The sequence below is a fragment of the Ambystoma mexicanum genome, chromosome 10, assembly GCF_040938575.1.
Source record: "Ambystoma mexicanum isolate Mex_15411 chromosome 10, UKY_AmexF1_1, whole genome shotgun sequence".
Lineage (NCBI taxonomy): Eukaryota > Metazoa > Chordata > Amphibia > Caudata > Ambystomatidae > Ambystoma > Ambystoma mexicanum.
In genome coordinates, this window is record NC_090932.1 from 1,338,100,608 (window position 1) to 1,338,124,493 (window position 23,886).

The window sequence follows — 23,886 nt, forward strand, 5'->3', positions numbered from 1 at the left end:
AATGGGATGTTCCCTACCTTTCTCATCCAGTTGACTAAGGACCGCACCTATACCTACATTAGAAGCATCAGTTTGTACAATGAAGGGTTGGTGATAGTCAGGAGCTCTTAGGACTGGAGTTGACAAAGGGCTTTCTTTAGACCTTCAAAGGCTTGATTGCACTTCTCATTCCACCTGACCTTCTTAGGAAATTTGGGAGAGGACATAACATTCAAGGGAGAAGCTATGGTCCCATAGTTCTCAATGAAGTTCCTGTAATATCCAGTGAGACCTAGGAAGGCTCTTGGGTTTGAGTAGTAGGGGTGGCCCAGTTTTGTACAGCTTTACTTTGCTAGGCAATGGCCTTATTTCACCTCCTCCTACCTCATGTCCAAGGTAGACCACTGTACTCTGACCAATTTGACATTTGCTTGCCTTTATGGTCAGATGGGCCTGTTCCAGAGCCTGCAATACATATCCTTAGTGATCAATATGTTATTTTCATGTAGGGCTGAACACTGCAATGTCATCGAAGTATGCCATGTAGAAGCCCTCCATCCCATTCAGAACTTGATTGACCATCCTCTGAAATGTAGCATGTGCATTCTTGAATCCAAAAGGCATTACCTTAAATTGATAGAGGCCAGCTGGAGTGGAAAATGTAGTTTTCTCCTTGGTATGGTCTGTCAGAGCTATTTGCCAATAGCCTGACGTGAGGCCAAATGTGCTGAGGTACTTGGCTGCACCAAGCTTGTCCACCAGCTCATCTGTCCTTGGTAAAGGATGGGCATCAGTCTTCGTGACCGCATTTAGAGCTCTATAGTCCACGCAGAATCTCAACTCCTTAGATCCTGCCTTTGGTACAAGCACAACTGGGCTTGACCATGGGCTAGTAGAGGGCTCTATAACCCCAAGATCAAGCATCTTGTTGACCTCATTCCTTATGTGGGTCCTTACATTGTCTGACATTCTGTACCCCCTGCTTTTGACAGGCAAACAGTCACCAGTGAGGATACCAGTCACCGCTACTTGCAAATCCACTATTACAGGGGTTAAACCGCCTCTGAACAAGGGCACACTTATTAACGCCTGATCTCTCCCAGCACACGCACTAGACATTGTTGGCCTCATCACCACCTCTGATCTTAACTTCATTGCTATATCCGAAACTTGGCTACATGCCTCATCTCGCCCCTCACTATCCTTGGCTGTACCACCTGATTATGGCATCACGCAATGTGACCGTACCACTGCCCAATCCAGAGGCGGTGGTGTGGCCTTCATCCATAAAAACTCTCTTGGTCTAAGAGTGGCATCTGACTCCAAACTTGAATTAGCTGAATCGCTGTCAGTCAAACTATCACCAACGCCTAATCAAACGGCCACCCTCCACCTTATCTATAGGCCCCCAGGTCCGGCACCATCCTTTGTCGGTGAAATATCCACCCTCCTGATAGCCCCAGCCCTCCCCACTAGAAGTAAAAAGGACATAACCAAGGAGAAACTCGTTCATTGCTACTCCCATCTCTCAATGCTGCCACAGACACCTGTTCTGATCCCACCTCCCTAGCAGACACCTACGACCGTACTATGCTTACGGCTATAGACTCTATCGCACCCATCAAACTTAGGAAGTCTAAACCACAAGCACATCTCAACTTCTGGTTCACCCCACAGTTAAGAGTGCTCCGTAAAGCTAAACACTGTGCTGAAAATCGCTGGAAACGCCACCTCTCTGATGAGCATAAAGACGGCTTCTTCCTTGCCTCACTCACCTACAAAGATGCCATTATCACTGCAAAAAAAGAGTATCTTAATAACCGTATTCTGCAAGCTGAGTCGCACACAAAGGAACTCTTTAAGATCCTAAAAGAGCTAGAAACTCCAGCCTCCACCCCTGACACCTGCACTAAAGATAGTAAATGGTGTGCCAACATTCAGGCAGCCTTACTGAATAAAATCTCTACGCTACAATCTAAAATTAAAGACAAACAAGACAGTCTGAAGCTTGACAACCGTCCACCCTTCTCTGCAAGGGCCCTCCCTCTAGACTTGGCTAATATTAAACCATTTGCCTTCTCACCGCTCACTATTACTGAGGTGGAAAACATCATCCTGAGAATTAAACCATCTAACTGCCAATGTGACCCTTGCCCAGCTCCCATCATTAAGGACTGCGCACATGATTTGGGCGCATTCATCACGGCCTTCATCAACTCCTCCTTTAAAACAGGTATTGTCCCTTACAACCTCAAGGACGCATGGGTGATCCCATTGCTTAAAAAAACATCCCTAGACCCAAGCATACCCACCGACTTCAGACCTATAACCACTGACCCTTTTCTGCTTAAGATTTTAGACTGTGCAGCATACCTTCAGATCCAAGATTACTTGGAATCTAACAATCTTCTAGGTTTATGACAATCTTGATTTCGTCCCAGACATGGGACTGAAACGGCTCTGATAGACTTAAAAACCCAAATTGAGGTATTGAAGGACAAGGGCAAACTAGCAATACTACTTCTCTGCGGCATTCGATCTGGTCAACCGCCAGATCCTATGCAGGCACCTCCACTCTGCTGCCCACTTCTCAACCTCAGCCATGGCCTGGATCAAATCCTTTCTGAGTAATAGATCCATGAGGGTCTTTGCCCCATCCATAGCTCCGCACCCATCTCCAATTCACTGCGGCATTCCTCAGGAATCGTGCGTGTCACCTACACTCTATAACATTTTCACAAAACCACTCTTTGATGTGCTTGACTATCTGGGTGTCTCCTACACAAACTATGCAGACAACACCCAGATACTCATTCCCATCACAGGTGACTATCTAGCTGACACCAAGACCCTTAACGACGTTTACCTGGTCATCCAAGCCTGGATGGCCCAACACCAGTTATGCCTAAATGCAACAAGATGGAGCTCCTCATCCTGGGCAACTCGCAACGCCTTAGCAAACTAGAGCCTTCCTACTAGTCATTTGCCATAGACGGTAATACCATCCAAGTCTCGAAAGACACTAAAACCTTAGGTTTTTACCTTGACGCCACCATATCCTTATCTCGACAAAGAAATGCAGTCAGATCAGCATCTGCATACACGTGTAAACTTAATGCAGCCTGCAGACCGTTTCTTAACACTCCTAAGAGTGTCACACTAGCCAGAACCCTCATTATGGCCAAAATTGACTATTGTAGTGCCCTTTACTTAGGGACCAACAAAGAGAACCTGAATAAACTTCAAACAACCCAGAACAACGCTATTAGAGCCGCCCTAGACATCCCTCGAAACTAACACATCTCCGAATCCAGAACCAACCTAAAGTGGCTACCTGTCAAGCAGAGAATCTCACTGAAAACACTTGTCCTCACGCACAAATGTTTGGCTAACAAGGCCCCCCTCTACCTCTGCAGTCGGCTGTCCCGCCACTCGACATCCCGACCTCTAAGAACCTCCCAGACCCACTGTCTATCCATCCCTAGGTTCAAACTCCAAAAAGCGGTGGGCACAAGCCTCCCTGTCTTAGCTTCTAAGTTATGGAATGCCCTCCCCGTTACAATCAGATCTGAAGACTCATTTAACACATTCAAGTCCAAAACCAAATCATGGCTCTTCAACCAACACTAAGACATGTTCTACACACCTTGTCTTACATACTCTGGCCCACTGACTTGCCTATTATATACTGTACATTCCTGTTGTTATGTCTCATGTCATGCCTACATCTGCATTGTAATTGATGTGTATAGAAATGCATGTTTATTATCCTGTGTATAATTTTATGTATGTATATATGCTCTGTATGTAACTTTGCACAATTTGCACCCTGATGCCTCCAGGCCTGATGGTTTGCGCATTACAAATAAAACAAATACAAATACAAATATCATGCTAGCCCGAAGGGGCCACGCCTGGTGAAAGTGAGAACAGGGAAGCAGACTGATTTAACAGTAATTTGCACTCATCCTGCTGGTCAGATGTAAGACTGGAAGAGAGATTAACTCCATCCACTTGTTCATCTAAAGGTAAGCCTCTGAGGAGGTCAGGTAGAGGTTCACTCTCCTCCTCCTCCTCAGCTGAAGCTAGGAGCAATGCTCCTATGTCAGGTCTAGAGACATAAGCCTTTAAATGGTTGGTTTGAAAGACTCTAGGAGCCTCCTTAGGATTGCCTAAATCCACCAGATAGTTCACCTCTCCAAGTTTACCCACAACTTTGAAGGGTCCTATCCATTTGTCCTGTAAGGCCCTCTGCCTTGTGAGTAAACTCAACCATGTTAGCCTTCTGGTCATGCCAATGCTTGTCCAGAGCTTAACCAGCCTTCAAGTTATCACTTGCCTCTGCCATCATGTGTGACATTCTCCTCTGGAGACCTATCACATAGTCAGTCACTCTGACTGGCTTGGGGGAAGGAACACTCTCCAAACCCTCCTTAATCAGGGCCAATGGACCTCTGACTGGATGGCCATAGAGAAGTTCAAAGGGGCTGTAACCTACTCCTTCCTGAGGGACTTCTCTATATGCAAAGAGAAGGCATGCCAGTAGAAGGTCCCACTTTCGTTTAAGGGGTTCTTCTAAAGGACCTATCATGCTCTTCATAGTTCTGTTAAACCTCTCTACCAATCCATTTGTTTGGGGATGGTAGGCAGTAGAGAACTTGTAGGTGACTCCACAGGTTTTCCACATGGCTTGCATGTAGTGGGACATAAAATTGGATCCCCTGTCAGATATCACCTCCTTAGGAAAACCTTCTATGATAAAAATACCAAGTAGGGCCTTAGCCACAGCTTGAGCCGTAACAGTCCTCATAGGTATTGCTTCAGGATACCTAGTGGCATGATCCACTACAACCAGGATAAACCTGTTGCCTGAAGATGTGGGAGGGTCAAGAGGACCAACAATGTCAATCCCAACCCTCTCAAAAGGGACTCCTACTACTGGGAGAGGCACCAAGGGTGCCACATTCTTGGCTCCAATCTTGCCAGAGGTTTGGCAAGTGTGGCAGTTCCTGCAGAATTTGTCTACTTCTGAACCCATCGTAGGCCAGTAGAAGTAAAGAGAGAGCCTTTCCTTGGTGTTCTTAAAAATTAGGTACCAGCCAAAGGTATCTTGTGGGCTAACTGCAGAAACTGGAGTCGGTTCACTAGAGGTGCTACAAGTCTTTTGCAGTCTCCAGGGGTTGACTCAGTTGGTTCACTGTAGAAGAGGCCATCTTCCCAGTGCAACCTTTGCTTCCCATGCTCAGTCCCATTGAGCTGAGAAGCTGCCTGTAGGTGAAGACCTTCAAGAGTAGGACACTCTCTTTGTCCCTGCTGAAGTCTGCCCTGTTGGATCCACCTTCTGCCAGTAAATACTGCAGCTCAGGATGTTCAACAGGGTCAAGATCTCCAACCAGAGTAAGATCTTCTTCTAGATCTGATTCCTCAGTATCTAGTTGAACCATACATGGTTGAACCTCACACTCAGCCACATCTGGTGTAGGAGTGACAGAGGTGACTTTGGACAATCTTGGGGATGTCCTTCTGGGCACAGGAGTGCTTGCTGGTTTCTTGCTGGCAGACTTGGGTTTCCCCTTGGTTTCTTTCTGTCTTGCAATATCAGTAAGTAAGTCCTGTGGACTTGGGGTGATAGTTTCTTCTATCAACTGCCCAGGAGAGCCTCGCAGGGTTCTCTCCCTAGCAGACCTTGTGAGAGCACCTGCTTCCTTTTGCTTGGTGGCCTGGGGGTACTGCACACAACTCCAAGAGTTTTTAGGTCATTACCCAACAGGACCCTCCCAGGCACGTTATTTTGCACACTTATAGGTATCCTGACAGTCATGTCATTACACTGGATGAGAGCTGGTAACTGGGGCACCATTTGCACAGGGCCTCCAGCTAACTTGGTTAGGTGTTTGGGTGCCTTAGCAACATCCTCCACCTTGAAAAAACATTCATCAACCACAGTTATTCTGGCTCCAGTGTCTTTGATGGCAGGGGTTTCCTGACCATTCACAAGCACACTATCTTTGTAATACTCTTTAGTATTATCTGGGATTGATTTGACATCTAAGTTCTGTTGTTCCCAAATACCCAAGGAAACGTCTCGACACAAACTTTATTTGAAACAACGTATCATCCAGGATTTTCAGAAGTGGCTCGAGCGGACGGTAATAGTCTGATGGACCTTTGCTTGTTTTGGAGAAGTCCTCTTCTCTTTTTCTTCTTCTTCCTTCTTTTTGGATACATAGGACCACATTGTAATAAAAGTCTGATGTCACAATGCTTGCATTGAGACATGTCAGACTGGTGTTTCAATAAAAAAAAAATACCCAAGGAAACTAAAGAAACACTAGCTGAGACTCTCATGGGCTCATCAGCTAGTAACTGAACGTTTCCACTGGCTATATATACTTCATCCATCTGGGAGAAGGCTAAGGAGACAGTGTGGACCCCTGAAGGTTTACCCTTACATCTGGGATCTCCTTTCACATGGTCAGTTGACCCACAAACAAAGCATTTACGAAATGCTTTATTGAATGGGGGTTTGTGCTGACCTCCAACTGGTTTGGGACCAGAGGGTACACTAGCCTGATTCGGTTTCCCTTGTGGCTTACCCTGGTTATGTTTAGGGCCCTCTTTTGGATTGGAATTATTGGAATTATCTTTGTTGTCTTTCTTTGGCTGCGTTCCCTCACCCTTCTTCTGAGTTGCCCCAAAATCCTTGTAAGTAGCCCTGTTGGCAACCCACAAGTCAGAAGCCTTAGCTAACTCCTTAGAATCTATCTCCTATAAATCAGCCAAGTGCTGTCTAAGCTCAGGAGAGCAGACATCAAAAATAGACTCCAACATCACAAGATTCCTCAAACCTTCATAAGAGTTTACTTTGTAACCCTTAACCCAACCATCTAGGTTTTTCAAACATTCACACACCCTGGTAGCCCTAGGGGTACCATCATGCTTTTTGAGGGTCCTAAACCTCTTAAGGTACTGGGAAGGGTCTTCCCAAATCTAGCTATTAATACTAGCTTCACACACTCATAATCCTGTTTATCCTCCTCCCCAACTCCATTACAGAATCACTTGCAACAGGGGAAGCCTAGAAAAAAGCCAAGGAATCAACTGATTCCCTGAGATACCCTGAATCCCACGATTGTACTCAAACATTGCTAACCAATCCAAAACATCAAGTTTAGTCTCATACATACCAATCATTTCCTTTGGCATACGGGTTCTCTTAGGGCTGGAAGACCTAGAAGACTCTGGGAGAGAAACATTTTCCAAAGACAATTTCTTCATTTCCAGAGCATGAGCCATCTCCATTTCTATTGAGCCTTAATTCTTGGTGTTTCATGACAGTTTGTGCTTAAATACGTTGCACTTCTAATTCAAGTCTCATTTTCTCTAATGCAATAAACTCAGGAGTGAGTGTAGGACCTGTGGGGATCCCTGTGTACAGACGTTGTGGTTGCTGAGCAGGCAAGGGGTGGGTAGGAACTCTTAACAAAGGGTTATCTACGTCTTATTCAACACTCTCAGAATCAGAAACATCAGTATCCACATTTGCTGGAGGGGTGAGTCCTTCTGACCCACTCTGCAGACCTTGTTTTTCCAATAATTTAGCAACCAGTTCAGATTTGTTTCCTTTACCAGAGAGACTCCTCTCCCTACACATGGTTCTCAAAACCTCAGCAGTGTAGTTCAAGAGACCCTCCTCAGTGTAGATTTCCAAATTTGACATGATTTCTCAGTTAATCAAATTAGTGGTGTTTAGCCTTGTGGTTAGTTGAACCGAAGCAATAGCAGCACTCTAAGTGTAGTCATTATACTTCCAAATCCTCACCGCTGTACACCAGTGTTAGGCAGAATCCTGTGCAATGCCCTTAGGGACCACTACACACAATTAAGACTACAAGTGGTAATACAAGTTTACCTTTGGTACAAGCCTGTACTACACTGTTAAAGTGGTAGCAGTAGCTGAGCAGCCAGACCTATCTCAAGAGTAAATGAGCAGTAGTAGAGATTACACAAAGGACCACAATTACTGTGACTCAAGCAAACACTGACTCAAGGTTTCAGGTAAAAAATATAAGTACATTTATTTTTAAACCATCTGTTCACAAAACACTTCACTTCTATAAATTCAAAACCACACATAAAATACACCACACACAACCACTTCCACTTGTTCCAGTAAATTCAAGGTAAGTACATTAGGATTTGACAGACCTGTGTTGCGATACTAACGCATACCTGCGGATAGAAATGCTCACAAAGTTAAAACACACTTTGTACTTTAGAATTTCAAACAAGGGAAAGGGGTAAAAAATCACAGCAATACTTTTGTCAAGGCAAGGGAATCGGAGGACTTGTTCAAAGATACAGATTAAAGTCAAAAGGCCTGCGCCAGTGTCAATGGAGCAGATGCTCAGTTGCCGAGGCTCACGTTGAACAGTTCGAGATTCGAGATGCCAGGAGTACTTAGATATTGTCAGATGGAAGGAATAGTTATAAGAGGGAGGGAAGAAAGAACAAATCTTCATGGAGGAAAAGGGTTCACCCCGATTCTGGATGGTCAGTCGGAGAGAATGACCAAATGTGCACAGTACCTTATTCCGTTGGAGAAAGCTGGTGCCACAGCAGTTGTTCCTGGTAGTTCCTGCAGACTCACGGTTCCTGCGGCTTCAGTTGTGGGCACAAGAAGGAGGACATCTGGAGCAATCTGCACTACCCAGGGATGACGCCAGCAGCAGCGAAAAAGACAACAATGATAAAAAGGTGCGCTCCTTTAAATCAGGAGAGGGCTCTTCTGATGGCTATCCGGACCACTACGGCACAGCAGTGATTTTGACCCAGGAGAGGATTCTCTGACTGAAGAAAGGGTGAGCTGGTTGATCCCACCAGGCTCAAGGGAAGAAGACTCTGGACTGGATCTTCTCTGGTCGTTGAAGGGTAGATAGCCCAGGACTGCAGCAGGGCTTCACTCGGGGTTGCAGCAGCTGTCTTCTTCTCCGCTTCTCTTCGGTTCCTTGGAGTTCCAGTGGTGACTGTGCCTTCTAGCCCAAGAGTCCTGCCTTTTATGCCAAAATCCCCCATTCACACAGCCTAGCTGTCAATCACTCAGAAGGGGGGTTGTCCAGCCCGGACAACCAGGTCGGCCAATCAACACAAAGTGTGACTTGGGTCTCCAAGGAGAGCCTGTGCAGGGGGTGACTACACCCCTCCCTCACATTCAGCCCACCTAGGTGCCAAAGTAGGGCTTCTGGTCAGAAGCCCACCAAAGGTCGGCGAACAAAGGAGGCAAACCTGGTTTGCCGCATAAAGAAAGACCCAAGAAGGATGTTAACAAAAAGAAATGGCAATTAAACCCAACCGGAGCCGAAATAAAAAGAATTTGGGCAAGCGGGTTTAAAATTTGAGGCTACCACTAGCCTAAAACGGTACCACGTTATGTAATATATTCGCGGTAGGAAAATTAGGGTAGATACCACTGCCACCAGGCAAGTATTAATGATAAGAGAGCGAAACAATGCTCCAAGAGGCACTGATAAAAAGGGCTAAGATTTAACCCTTTCCAATACTCCATATACGATTGGGTGTACTGGATCTGTGGTTAAGAGTGACTATGTAAAGTTAATGGCAACTTTTTCTCTTTTTTGGTGGACTGTAGTCAGCCCCAGAAAATGGAGTCGTTGGGAAGTCTAAAAGACCACCCTGTGTCACTGCACTGAAGGTGCTGTGTAACACACAAAGAGTGGGGCTACTGAAGTGGTGCATTCCAGAGTCCTCAATCACAAAAACAGTTGAAATACACATGGCCAAACACAGGGAAGAGTGGGGGAAAAGCTCACACTCTTACCAGATGGAAAAAATAAACTCCAGAAATCCAGCAAAGCTGCTGAGGGACTCACTAGGTAAGGGAAATTAGCCATAGAATGAGAATTCTCCCTAACACCCTACACCACTGGAGAATGTTCTAATGTGAAGGGGGTGCACCTCTCCACCACCAGTCCAATTGTAGGGGTGGCGCATCTCATGTAGCCCTCCCTGGGAGCAGATAAGGGGGGCTGTCCTGCACTCCTCCCTGGCCTCAGGCGTCCCTTCCCAGGAGCAGATATCTGGTCCCAAGGAGGGCTGCATGACATGGCCCCCACTCCATTGTGGGTTGTGGATGGGGGGAGAGGGCCACCACCGCTTCCATTACAAAATTCCCCAGCCATTTGGGGTGCCCCACAGCCCCCCCTAAAATGTGTTCCACCATTTTCACTTTTTTCCTTTGGTAACCCAACTCCCTGTGGTGCAGAGGGGCACATTGGTGTGCCAATCTGGCCCCGGGGTGCCCAAACCTTACTGCTCCACCCACTGGGGGGCCTTTCCCACCATTTTTGTGGGCCCTCCCCCCCCTCACCTCAAATGGGTGGCAGGGGCACCTCATGCAGGCCTCCCTGGGCCTCCTACAAACGGCTGTGTGAGGTACACCCCCCTCCATTTGAGATGGGGGGAGAGGGCCCCCAATAATTGTGGGACATGCCCCCCAGTGGGTAGGGTAGTAAGGTCTGGGCACCCCGGGGCCAGATTGGCACACCAATCCAAGCAAATTGTGAAACTGGCAAATACATGTGAAATCTGTGCTGATTATTATTTCTAAATTACTACCAACAATTAGATGGGAGTGGAAATACTGCAGTATAAACGAATGCCCCATGTAGACCTCTCCTCTAAGTGCTTGAATAATGTGGAATGCTATTCAGCAGCTCATATAGCATACACAAGATGAGAAAAGTAGGCTTTTACTAGGTGGGCATTATGTTTGTCGTGTTGTGATATATCTGTGGTTGGCATGCTTGAGTAATGTGGGATGCTATTCAGCAGCTCATACAGCGTAAATAAATGTGAAAAGAGTTGCCTAGGTCCATTTTTCGGATGGGAAATAGACATTAACCTGGAATGATGGACTCAGGTGGGATTTAACCTGTAAAATTATATGTGAATAGCATCATTAGAGCCACTCACATTGAAAGCATGACTGGCTCTGATTGAAAAAGGCATTGAATTTGCCGAAAAACAAACACGTGTTTCACTAAGGGCAATTTACCACACATAACCAAGGAATGTAACTTCTTACCTAATAAAGTACAACTGCAATCAGTGTTTGAATGAATTATTGTGGCGCTGCGAAAAAAGTGAAGAAGGAGGGCTTCCTTTCTTTTGGTAGAGTTCAATAGGTTGTGCATATCTTTCATTTCAAATATGCATCCCTTATCCTGAATCCTTAGGCTGCGAAACATGACCTACACAATTAGCTGAGTTTTATTCAGGCCTAGCATCTTGAAATGTACTTTACAAAACACAAATGCATCACAAAACTGAGAAACTCAATTGCCACCCTTTCAAACTATAATTTGCATATCTTATTTACACTACATGCAATCCTTCACTCACTTTCTGTAATCACATGAAGCTAATCTACAAACGTTAGATCACCCTACTAAAAGACATTCTTTCACCAGAAATTTCAAAGAAAATCACGTGCTCTTCTCTCTCTACATTAATTGATCACTACAAACTAAAGGCGCAAAGTGGGCAACATAGACCTGAGCACAGTAAACATGGCATAAATTACATCATTTCTTAATTCATATTAATACAGTGTTACACCATGATTTGTTATGCATCTTTTCTTTGATGTACCAACCTAACATTCATGCATCTCTGTTGTGTCCTCAATTTAAAAGGAAGGTGATAAGAGAAGAGAGCTGCAAGATAATGCACTGCCACTTAGTTGCTCCACCCAGCTCTAGTGTTCACACCTTATGAGCCTCTTCTTAGGAACTTAAGAACTAAAGGCCAACTCCAGGCACACAGCATCCAGTATACTGCTGGTCACATAACTGGGCCCTGCCACAACCTTGCTCCTCCAACCACCCATTTAATCAATCCTCCTTACGCATCCTCATTAAACAACATGCAGAGTCAAGCACTTCACCTGTTTGCAACAATTCAAGCATCATAGACCCACTATCCTGCATTTCACCTACCAACTAATCACTACTATTGCTACTCAACAAAAGTAACTTCAAATTAACTTTCCCAGTAAACTAGCAGAATCCACAAATATCCACAAATAAGGAAAATAACATCAGGTGCACTGCCTCATAAAACCTTTCAAATGTAAAGGCACATTCAAGCACTTTCACAATTCTAACACAGTAGACAATCACGGAGATTGGGTCACAGAAAACACCTTAATATCCAACCGCAAAGCACATAGACAGCTGCAATATTTGTCAGGGGTAGAGTTATGCTGCATGATTGACACCAGGGTTTCTTATGCACCCACATTCATATCACATCTTCCTATGTCAGTGAGAAACAACCTTTAATTGCAAATATATTTCTTGTCACACATAGAAATAGCAAAACATGTGATACTGCTTCATCACTCTCCTAAAAACACTGAACTGAAATATGAAAACCCTACTTCGCAAACAATACTTATAAACTTGACTAAATGAGACACATCAACATACTTAATTTATCTTACAAATACGATTCATAGAGTACATAAAATATGGAAAAACACACAATCACTCACCTTCAGCAGCTCCAAATAATGAATAGATCTTCACAATAGCCAAACACAGAACATGTGCACACTCTGAGTACTGCAATCAGAATGGGTAAAGTCCACAAAAAGGTCACTTTCATAGCCTTTCAGAAATCAATAGCACAGAGGACTGTAGAAAGTTAATAAGTAAAATGTCCAACACATTTTTATTACAACCTATAAGTCAATAAACCCCAACACAATCCTTCCAAAGAATACTTTATAGAATATTTACAAACACAATTAAAAACAATTAATTAATTTGATAAAAAACATAACCACGGCTATAACCCCGGATACACAGCATGGGCCCTCCTATAGGTGCGGTTACACGTACATTTTTGAATGCGCTGGTAAACACATGTCGCAAAGGTTTCAAATTTAAATCACATGCAGTGAGGTGAGAACATCCAAACAGAAACACATGTGAAAATCTGTGCTAAAACATCCATGAAATAATATGATCGCTGCATCAAAATACAAACACCCATAACCACAGGTAAAATGAGCAGGTTTATTCCCACGGCTACCAAAGTCCGCCCCAAAGTACAACGTACGATTACAGTGTTCATAGCTGTGGATCAAGTCAACTGCCATTAGTAGTGGCTACCCATAACATCATTACATATTCAAAAAGATATACTAGCAAGGTGTAACAATTCAAACAACATAAAGGTAGAAATGATTAGTGCACATAAATTAGAATCGCAATACCCGCGGCTAAGGCAATAGTCATAGACATAGCTACACCTGCCAAAAATACACAACGTCCTATTGGCTTAGTGGCCCGTGACTATAATTCATCTGACAGGGCACAACGTTTCATTGGCTGCTGCCGTAACCGCAGCTATTTAAAAAAAAAAAAAGCATCAATTGTATTTTCGTTTTTCAATATACTTAAACAGTTATCTGGGTGGCTCTTAAAAGAGCTTTTGGGTTTCTTTATCAATATATAACCAAAGCATATATTTTGAATCAGAGAAATACTCTTCACCTCTAATAGAATTAAAGAAACCATAGAACATTTATCTGTGCTCTTTCTTTAGATAATTAATTCATTTTCTTTTCCCAATGAGAAAGAAAACTCTGCTCCCTATCAAAAATATGTCTCCACAATTGCAGCATAAACCTCTAATTGCATAGACTCCATCCAAAATAATATTATAGTACCAACAAAACTTTGTAAGCCAATGCTATGACAACACATCACTTTTGTCCTCAGCATCACTATGAACCCAATTCTACAACATTCTCAAATTCTCCATAGTCTTCTGAACAATGAAATTCCTCTCCTTCTGAAATTGGCTGCATGTTTCAAATACCCAATCAAACAATAGCTATACCCCAACCATAGCACAATATCCTAAATCTACACCCAAGACCCAAGCAATAAATAAAGTATGATATAGAAAAACTCTTAATACAATGATACAATATAATCTACAGTTTTATTGGCATGCATAAACATCATCTCACAGACAGTGGACAACCAATCGGAAGGTAAATACAAACTTTCCACCTTCTCTGCTTGTGTACTCTTCATCCATTGCTAATTCTTATATATGAAGTGACAAACATTATTTCTTTCTACCACACTAAAATTGAAAACTACATGCAATGGCTGGAGGACAATTATCCTACAGAGGAAGAAATTAAAAAAAGAAGACGCTGAAGAAAACAAACTAGAAGAAAATACACCACATTCAGGATTTTGTAAGTCCATTGTTTATATTTATTATTTAAAATGAGACTAAAAATAATATTTTAAAGAACAAATATCAGTCCCCAAACAGATTTACTTTATCTACCTATTACAAAAATGTCTATACAACCAACAGAAATATTTTCTAGTGTATTATATTTTCAATTGTTTATTTTCAAACATATGGAGAAGTCAATCAAGTATCAAGAAAAATCAAACAAGAAGCACCACAACAAAAACCCACACAACTAATCATGGATTCATTAACAGCATTAAAACAACTACTAATTAATATTCAAAATGAGTACAATCAATGAAAAAGCACATTAAAAATGTAAGACGAATTGTGGACAGTAGAAATCCAGATAATTGGGCTGAAGAAGAAGATGTATCATGTGTTCCAACTAAAAGAAAGAGAAAGCCCACAAACACATCCCCCCAAAATAAACTGTTTTCAACTAACTTTGCTTGCATATTTATTTACCTTTTTCAAGTATGTATAAACTTATATGTATTATTAATGAATACAAAGTTTTTCAAATGTTACAGTAATTGTTCACAAACACTACACTCAATACCGCTGACATGTAATTAAAAAAAAAACATTTTCCATAGCCACGGCAACCAACCCAGCACATGGGATGGCTGCAGCCAAATATCCCAGGTCTTTGATAATCAAAGATCATGAATATACCAATGGCACTCCATTTATAGTAGCCACTGCTGTAGTATTGTGTGTGTTTTTTTTAGAAACTCAGTATAGAATATGAATAACAAAAGAGTCACTAAAAAGAGTACATAAAAGAGGTATATAAAATACATAACTCATCACTCATAGCAGCGGCTAGAGTTCATTGACTTTTTTGTAGCTGTGCTACCAATATGAAACTTTTGCGGGTAAGTCACATATATTTTTTATAAATATATAAATAAAAGATCAATCTTAGAAAGGACACTTTCGGGTACAAACAGCATACATTTTTGCACATTGTGGCCTACAGTCGCAGGTATGGTCCAACAAACCAGTGTCTAAAACACGCCCCATTCGTTGCTGCGGGTTAGCCACACCTCCAATACTCAACAATCCATTGGGCTACACCGCAGCCGCAGTTATTCATCTATGTTTAAAAAAAATAATAATAGCCTACTATCTGGAAAAGAAAAGAATCAGTTAAAGACCACACACACTTTCAGAGACAACATCTAATACACACGTTTGTATGACCCTCATATCTTGTATGCAGTGCATAACAATCACTTTATAAGATACAACATGCGTGCATACAACACTGTTGTTCTCTTTGCACATACTAATCATTGGGTCATTAGGAAAAAAAATCTTGAAATTAAAAAATCTCATCCAATAATATAAACAAGTATAAGAAACACTACAATAAACAAATAGGGATATATAAACTGGGTAAGAATAAACAAAGGACGTTATAAAGGGTGGTTGCAAGACAGAGGATGGAGAAGGGTAAGTAAACTTGTAGAAAACAATCAACATGTAGAAATACAAGTAGTTTTTCAAAAACCCTTGTTTCATATTTTGTGGCAAAAATTAAATTCAGAAAGTCCAATGTACCTTGTGCTAAAAACACCAAAATGTAGACCTTCAAACACTTCTAGCTGGTCTGCCCCATACTAGGTTGCATCCTTTTTTGGCCTACATCACTGGAGCTGTGAACTGGGGTTGTGCAGAATCAACCTACATACATTAAACGTGCTGCCATCAACAGAGAGAGGGCCTCATTACAAGTTTGGAGATAGCCTTGCTGGTAAAACTGGCAGGCTGCCGCCAAACTTGCATATTTTTCTGGCACCTGGCAATGGGAAAATACAGGGCCATTACAACCCTGGCAGACCCTGTATTTCCCCATTGCCAGGGGACGGAAACTTTTACTCCCATTCCCATTTGAACCCCATAGGGCTAAATGGGAATGGGGAGGTCAGATGCACCAGCACCTTCGGAGTTGTGCTGGTGCATCTGACATGCTCTGCTCGCGGGTGCCGTTCCGCCCACCAGGTCTGACCTGGCAGGTGAAAAGGCACCTGCGAGCAGAACTTGTAGTTTGGCCGTCTGGTAACTACGGTACCGGCAAGCTTACTGGTACCGTAGTTACCGGACCGGCAAACTTGTAATGAGGCCCAGGGTCTTAAAACGATTGCAGCACTGGAGCACTCCATTTCAAAATTCATCAGAAATGCTAAAAAGGTTCACAAAGGAGGGTTTTCATTAACTGACTACAGAAGTACTGCTCAGATCTCCAGCATTACTGCTATGGTTTGAATACAGGTTGGCCTTTCACATGAGTTAACTATACAACATCTGGTGACAGTGGACTGGGATGATGAGAATGATGCACCTACAACAAAATAAAAAAAATGTAAAAAATAAAATGAACTAATACACCATCACTTGTACTACCTCACAGAAAACTCACAACAGCTAAAAGTACTCCATAGCGGAAAGTTCATTAAAATGATAACAAATACAATCAAATAAATCATCAACATCACTAACATGAATACAAAAACTAAAAGCCTGCATAAAAATGCCACTGATAGACAAATCTAATTTTGAACGTCCATGTTAGTGAACAAAGACATTAAAAATACTTGCCATACAATCAGAGCAGTTGAAAAAATGATAATAAACACCACCTGATAGCAGTGCTTAATATAACTAACACACACAACAATGCAAATAAACCTTCAAATATATAAATATTTATTAACACGTACTTTCACATCAGCCAGCCACAGAGTTATGGAATCAAAAGGATAAAAATGCTAGAAAATGGTGGCTTTTATACTTTCCCCATAGACACAATGGAAAAAAGAAGCCCAAAGCAGTGGATGGATTTTCACCAAGTTTGCAGCAGTAGCAGTGGATTGATCCCGAAAGCGTGCTTTTGTACATTTGGTATAAATCCACCGAGTAGTTTTTTTTAAAGTGCTCAAAAAGTAGCTAACACGAATTGTGATATCTGTGGTTAGTCCGTGGACTCACTCCCCTGTTCATGCTGTGGACGGCCCCCTGATTGACCCAGAGAACGGCGTGATGTCCAAGGACATCGAACACGCCCGCTCATTGGATAGTGAAAAAGCCTGAGGTGCGTTTTATTTTTGGGGATCACCTGCCATGTTGGATTCACGCCCACTGGCCGGTGTACGCAAGCACAGTGTTAGAAACATATTGGGCCTCATTACAACCCTGGCGTTGGACCATGGTGCTATTAGCACCATGGTCCATGCCGGATTCCGCCATGGCGGATGGTGGATTTACCAGCCCATTCCAAGGTTGGCGGGGCGGTAAATACATTCACCATGGCCCCTTCCCCATTCCCATTTTTGGCCCATAGGGCGTAAATTACGGTGCCGTAATTAGCACCAAGGTCGCTTAGCGCCTTGGACTTTAACGCCTGCAAAAAGCAGGCGTTAAAGTAGGAATCTTGCGTTAAGGGTTTAACGGCGCTGCATCCTTTTACGGAGCCGTTAACCCCTTAAAAATCTACACATAAGTTTGCAGAAAAATTGTAGACCTAGATATAAATGTTTTTGCAAAGTTTGGTGGGATTTTGTCAAGAGTGGGCAAAATTAGAAAGGGTGTTTTAACAGTTTTAGATGGCTTATAACTGTATTGCCGTTTGGCGAATGTGGACAAAATGTTTTCAGAAAAGATGATAGACCCAACTTCTAATGTTTGTGCAAAGTCTGAATGGATTTTGTCAAGTGGGGGCTAATTGTATGTTCGTACATTTTGACACTTGTGAAAAAATAAAAAATGGGTGGATTTGCAGCAAACTTGTGTAAGCAGCATTGGCAAGGACCTGAAAGCAAGGTTTTGCAAATGTGTTGTATTTTTTGAAAAGTGTCATAATGTAGGTACAAAAAATTGTGATATACCTTTGGTGACTGAGGTATAGCCTGTGGTCATGGGCAGTGGCCAGATTGTCTGGGGCATGACCTAAGGCCAGGACCCGGACAATCGGGCTACTGGCCATGACCATGAGGGACCAGCAATGGGGTTAAAGTGGGCATGGTCAGCAGGGACCAGATATGTAGTAAACATTTTCGAAATCGGGATAGGTTTGAATGGGGAAAACAAATTTGTATTTGTATTTTGTTTATTTGTATAGCGCGCTTGGCCCAAAGGCATCTGGGTGCAAAGCTGCTTGTGGGTACAGGATGAAGTGCTGGATGGTGTCCTAGGTGTAAGTCTTAGCAGTGCACGTTGGTGGCACAAGTTATGGCTGCCTAGCTTACCTTAACTGGCGAATTCCTGAGGCTTTTCGGTTTTACTTGTAACCATAACGTCCCTTTAAGAATATTTTTTCATTGAATTTCATAGCTTTTTATTAGTGCAACTTAACCATAACATCCCTTTAACAAAGTTGTTTCAGTGATGTATATATATGTGTGTATGTATATACAACAAATATATATTAGTGAAAACACTTTGTTACAGGGATGTTATGGTTAAGGTGCCCTAATAAAAACCTATAAAATTCAGTGAAAAAATGTTGTTAAAGGGACGTTATGGTTACAAGTAAAACCAAAAAAACAGAAATTTGCCAGTTATCGTAAATTAGGCAAACATAACTCATGCCACCACCGTGCACTACTAACACTAATGCCCAGGACATCAAAGATGACATCACAAATGTAATTTATGCATTGTATTAGTGCCATAACGTTCCTTTAACAACGTTTTTTCACAGAATTTCACAGGTTTTTACCAGTGCACCCTAATTTGCCACAACTTTCTAATATTATAACTACCCCCAATATTCACTGATGAGGCCCAACAAGGCTGAAACACGTGTATGGGGTTGCTGGTGGCACTGTTGTTCAGAAAGGAATTGCCATAGCATTTCGGTGCTGGACTGCCCATGTGGGTGGGACAAAGACTGATATGCAAATGGATATTTCCCATCTGTGAAGGTACAGTGAGCAAAAAGAGTGTGCTGCAAACTCTCAACTCAGAACAGGTTATCATGCCATGTTCTTTCTGGAGAGGAGCGCCTGTTACCTTTTTAAAAATATTTGCAAGGAACTTGGGGATGGTCACCCTGAGTTACCTGGGGGCAACCAGAGGTGGACTCCCTGCTCACTGTGCTCAGAGAGGCACAGCTTCACCTCACTGATGAGGTCCAACAAGGCTGAAACACGTGTATGGGGTTGCTGGTGGTACTCTTGTTCAGAGAGGAATTGCCATAGCATTTCAGTGCTGGACTGCCCATGTGGGCGGGACAAAGACTGATATGCAAATGGTAATTTCCCATCTGTGAAAGGTGCAGTGAGCAAAAACGTGTGCTGCAAACTCTCATCTCAGAACAGGTTATCATGCCATGTTCTTTCTGGAGAGGAGCACCTGCTACCTTTTTTAAACTACCCCCAATATTGTTGCATTTCCGGTCGATCTAGAAAGTTTCACTTTACAACTGTGCCATTTCCCAACTTTAACAACATTTCTAAAACTTGTGTGAACTTTCATCAACTTTTTGCACACTTTCTTGTTCACTGTTGTTTGTGAAGGTCTGGTATCAACACAGGCTTTCCAGACAGTGCCATGTGAGCATGCGTGTGGTGTGATGACATGTTAGTGAATGAATCCACGCTTTGCAAAGCGGTCCGTGCTTCGCGAAAACAGTTTGAAACTGCATTTTTAGCTGATCTAGGATGTTTCGAGGTGAAAATGTATCCTAGCACAGCAACTAGACCTATTCTAACTAATTTTCCATCTGCAAACCAGGAGACAACATATGCTTGGCAGAATATTAGCACAACTGCTATTTATCCCCCCAGGAGCCACCACCACCAACACCACCACCACCATCAGCTGGAGGGCCGAGGCAACAGAAAAAGTACAATGATGAAGAAAAGAATCAAGAGTACCAGGAAGATGAGATAGAGGAAATGCTTGCCTCCACCGCAAGAGAATAATGGGTGCGGCAGTTCTTTACCACCATTGGGGGTGTGCCAAAGGCTAAGGCTACCAAGGTCATGTCATGGATAACCTGGGCAGTACTCCTAAGGGACCACCTCCATGCACCAACACACCAAATCCAACCACCGGATGCTCTGACAAAGGATGTTCCTTTATCAGGAGGTAGTAGGCTGCCTTCTCTACCTCATCTTCCTCAACCAATACTGCCATCACACAGGCTACTCCAGTGGGGAAGACAATCCGATCAGCTACCTTACAAGCCAAAGAGGAGGCTGTTGATCCATATCTTTCCAAGATTAGTGCTTTCAAAGCTGTAATCAAGGAGCATGAGAAACACTGGCCCCTACCTCATGCTCAACATCTTCCCATGTTCATCTGCCCATCTATATCTGTGGTTGGCGCCCCTTCCCTTATTTCCCTCCCCACCTTAGTTCCTGGCCTTTCCTGAAAAGAAATCAAAATCAAAATAAATAAAAAACAAAAAAGGTTCAGATAAAAGTTTTTAAAAAAATAAGCTTATAGACTATGGGCCATTGGTCTGGTTTCAGACACATATATCTGCTATATCTGATACACTCAATGTATTTGCCCATGTCATGAGGATCCGCTTGAAGCCCAAAGCCAAGTACAAATCTTGGTACGACTCAGACCTAGTCACCCTTAAATGCAAGTGCAGGGTGGCTGAGAGGAAATGGCGTGCTTCTGATACATCCTCTAACAAACCGGCCTGCCGCCTGCGGCATCTAACAGCTCTGCCACAATCTATAAAATCTGCAAGGATCTGGCCAATCTTACTGCAGTCTCTACATCTCCTGTCCCCTCACAGGCCCTCTGCATGCCCTGGCTCCTGGCTTCTCATTTCAGCTCTAAAACTCAGGACATCCTGTCCTCTCTCTCTCCATCTCTTCTCCCCCTCCTCCTTCTACTCCTTGCTCTTCCCCTGGCCCTTCTTCGGCCGCCTCTCTCCTTCTCTGCCTTTCCCCTGTTATCCCCAGATGAGTTTTCTAGACAAGTCCAATCTATCAAAGTCTCGTCAAAACCGGTTCCCCCCTGTCCCTCCAAAACCATCAAGGAAGACATTGACACCATGCTCTTGCTCTGGCTGACTTCTGCAACCACTCCTTCGCCACTGGAGTCGTCCCTTCCCCCCTGAAACTTCTTCTCAAGAAACCTTCTGCCAAACCTGCCGGCCCGGCATACTATCGCCCAATTTCCATCTCTCCTTTCCTAGGCAAACTCCTCGAAATGCTGGCCATCTCCCAGCTTAAACTCCACACTGAATCAGTTGGTTGTCTCCATGACCATCAGTCTGGCTTCAGAAGCACAGAAACTGCTCTCTTGAACATCCGTGAAGACCTGCTCTCCAACCTTGATTCCAACACCCCCTGTGTCCTCATCTTACTTGATCTCTCTTCTGCCTTTGACACAGTCAACCACGCCATCATGCTCAACCATGTCTGTGATAACCTGGGCATCACAGATCAGGGCCTGGCTTGGCTGACTTCTTTACTCTCTGATCGACTCTCTCAGGTCCAACTTGGGTCATTCCTTTCCTCTATCTCTATCTCTACCGGTAGTGTTCCCGAAGGATCTAACCTCTCTCCCTGGCTGTTCAACCAATCCCTGGCACTTCTTGCCCACCGCATTGCGGTGCTCTTCCCAACTTTCAGTGCTATGCGGATGACACTCAACTCATTTTCAGGATCCCTTCTGCCACTGCCTCTCATTCTCTCATTTCTGACTGTCTGTCTGCTATACATGAGTGGTGTGCCGCCAATGATTGCTGCCTTAATGCCTGTAAGACTGAGATTCTCCTCATCGACACTCCTGCTCCCTCCTTTCCTGTCACGCTCTGACCAGCCTATCTTGGACCTTTTCCTGCTCCCACCTGTGAGGCTAAAAACCTCAGGGCCATCTTTGACTCCACACTCTCCTCACATATCTGACATCTCTTAGAGGTCACACTACCAGCTGCGACTCCTCAGAGGTATTCTTCATTTCCTCTCCTTCCCCCATAAGCACACTGTCTCCAGAGATCTGGTTCTCTCTAGGCTGGACTACTGCAATAGCCTCTTTCTAAATCTCTCTGCCTCTACTCTACGCCCTCTGTAACTCATCCAAAACAAGACTGCAAGACCTGTTCTGGCCTCAAGCCCAGGGATCGTATCTCTCCAGGACTGAAATCTCTGCACTGGCTCCTAGTGGCGGCATTATTAAGCTCAAACCCCTCTGCATTGTCCACAAGGCCTTCTGGGGCCTGGGGCCTCAATACCTTCAACTCTCTCTTCCTAAATATCTTCATTCTCGAGCTCTTCGCTCATCTGCCTCCAACTCCCTCAGGTTCAGTTGCTTCTCCAAACAACAAGTTGCTGGTAGGTCCCTTTCTTCTGCTGGGGCCTCCCCCTGTGGTTATTCCAGTGGGGTCTGGATGAAATAAACCCAGAACCCTCCCGGAAATTGAGTCAACAATTCATACCCAAGTTGGTTCGTACCTGGTCTTATTACATCAATCAATTTTTGCTCTGTGCTACATAGAAATGTGGACTTTTTTGTTATGGGGAAATGAATGGGAGTAGGCCAAAAATAGCTTTTTTTGCTTTCTGAATAACTTTTACATTTTTTAACAAATCTTTCCTGGAATTTACAGTCTTGTGGGGGGGGGCAATTTTTGTTTGCATATTATCAGCCAAATTTATCACGCAAGTCAAAGGTGATTAGCAATTCAGTTTGTGGGTTCCTATTGAACTTGATACTCACCTTAAATATAGGGTGTCGACATTATAGGACGGCAGTCGGCGCCCTATAGTTAAGGTAAAAAGAGTTACATAGGAAATCTAAATAATGAATTGCTAATAACTTTTGATTGGGTGACAGATTTGGCTGAAAGCTTGCAAAAAATAGAGTTTGTCACACGGCTTCCCCAGACTGGAATGTTTCAGAAAGATTAATTGCAAAATAAAAAGGTTATTTAAAAAACAGAAAACACAGTTTTGGCTTAGCCACCATTCATTTTCCGATACACAAAAAAGGTCAATTCTTGCCGGACCGCAAAGCCCAAACTGTTGGGCAGATTTGGACCAGGTCTGAAACAACTTGAGCACGAAGCGTTATCTCGCAATCTTTTTGTGGTTTGCGGTTATTCTATCCAGTACTTTTTTTGTATTTAACTGAAAAGGGGGTGCCCCCTTCTCCAAAAAAGTTAGCTATATCTTGGGTAAATTGCCAAGAAACATGGTGTTTATAAGTGAAACAGCTGCCCTCCTTTTCTTCCTCAATGCGAAAGACAGCCACGGTTATCCCACAGGTCATAGCCGAGGGTATTGGAAAATAAAACAGAGAAAAACGTAATTTTCAGGTAAAAAACACCACATGCCAAAAGTCTAGAGGTGGGGGAGGCAAGAGGACATCAAGTGAAATGTGGGAGTTGGAAGGGGGCTAGGGACCAAGTGTGAAACACAAGTCTCAAACATGTGTTGTTGATCCTTGATTAAAACCTGGGGTATAACCGCAGCAACTGAACACTTCAAATGAAACCGCATGACAGAATTGTTGAGTGTTTTAGGGTGAATGCAAGAAGGCAGGGGAGGTGAGGAGGCCATTAGGGGAGTGCGTTGAGGTGGCATAGATGAGTGGGGCTCTTGGTTATGGCCTGGGCGAGCAGGGAAG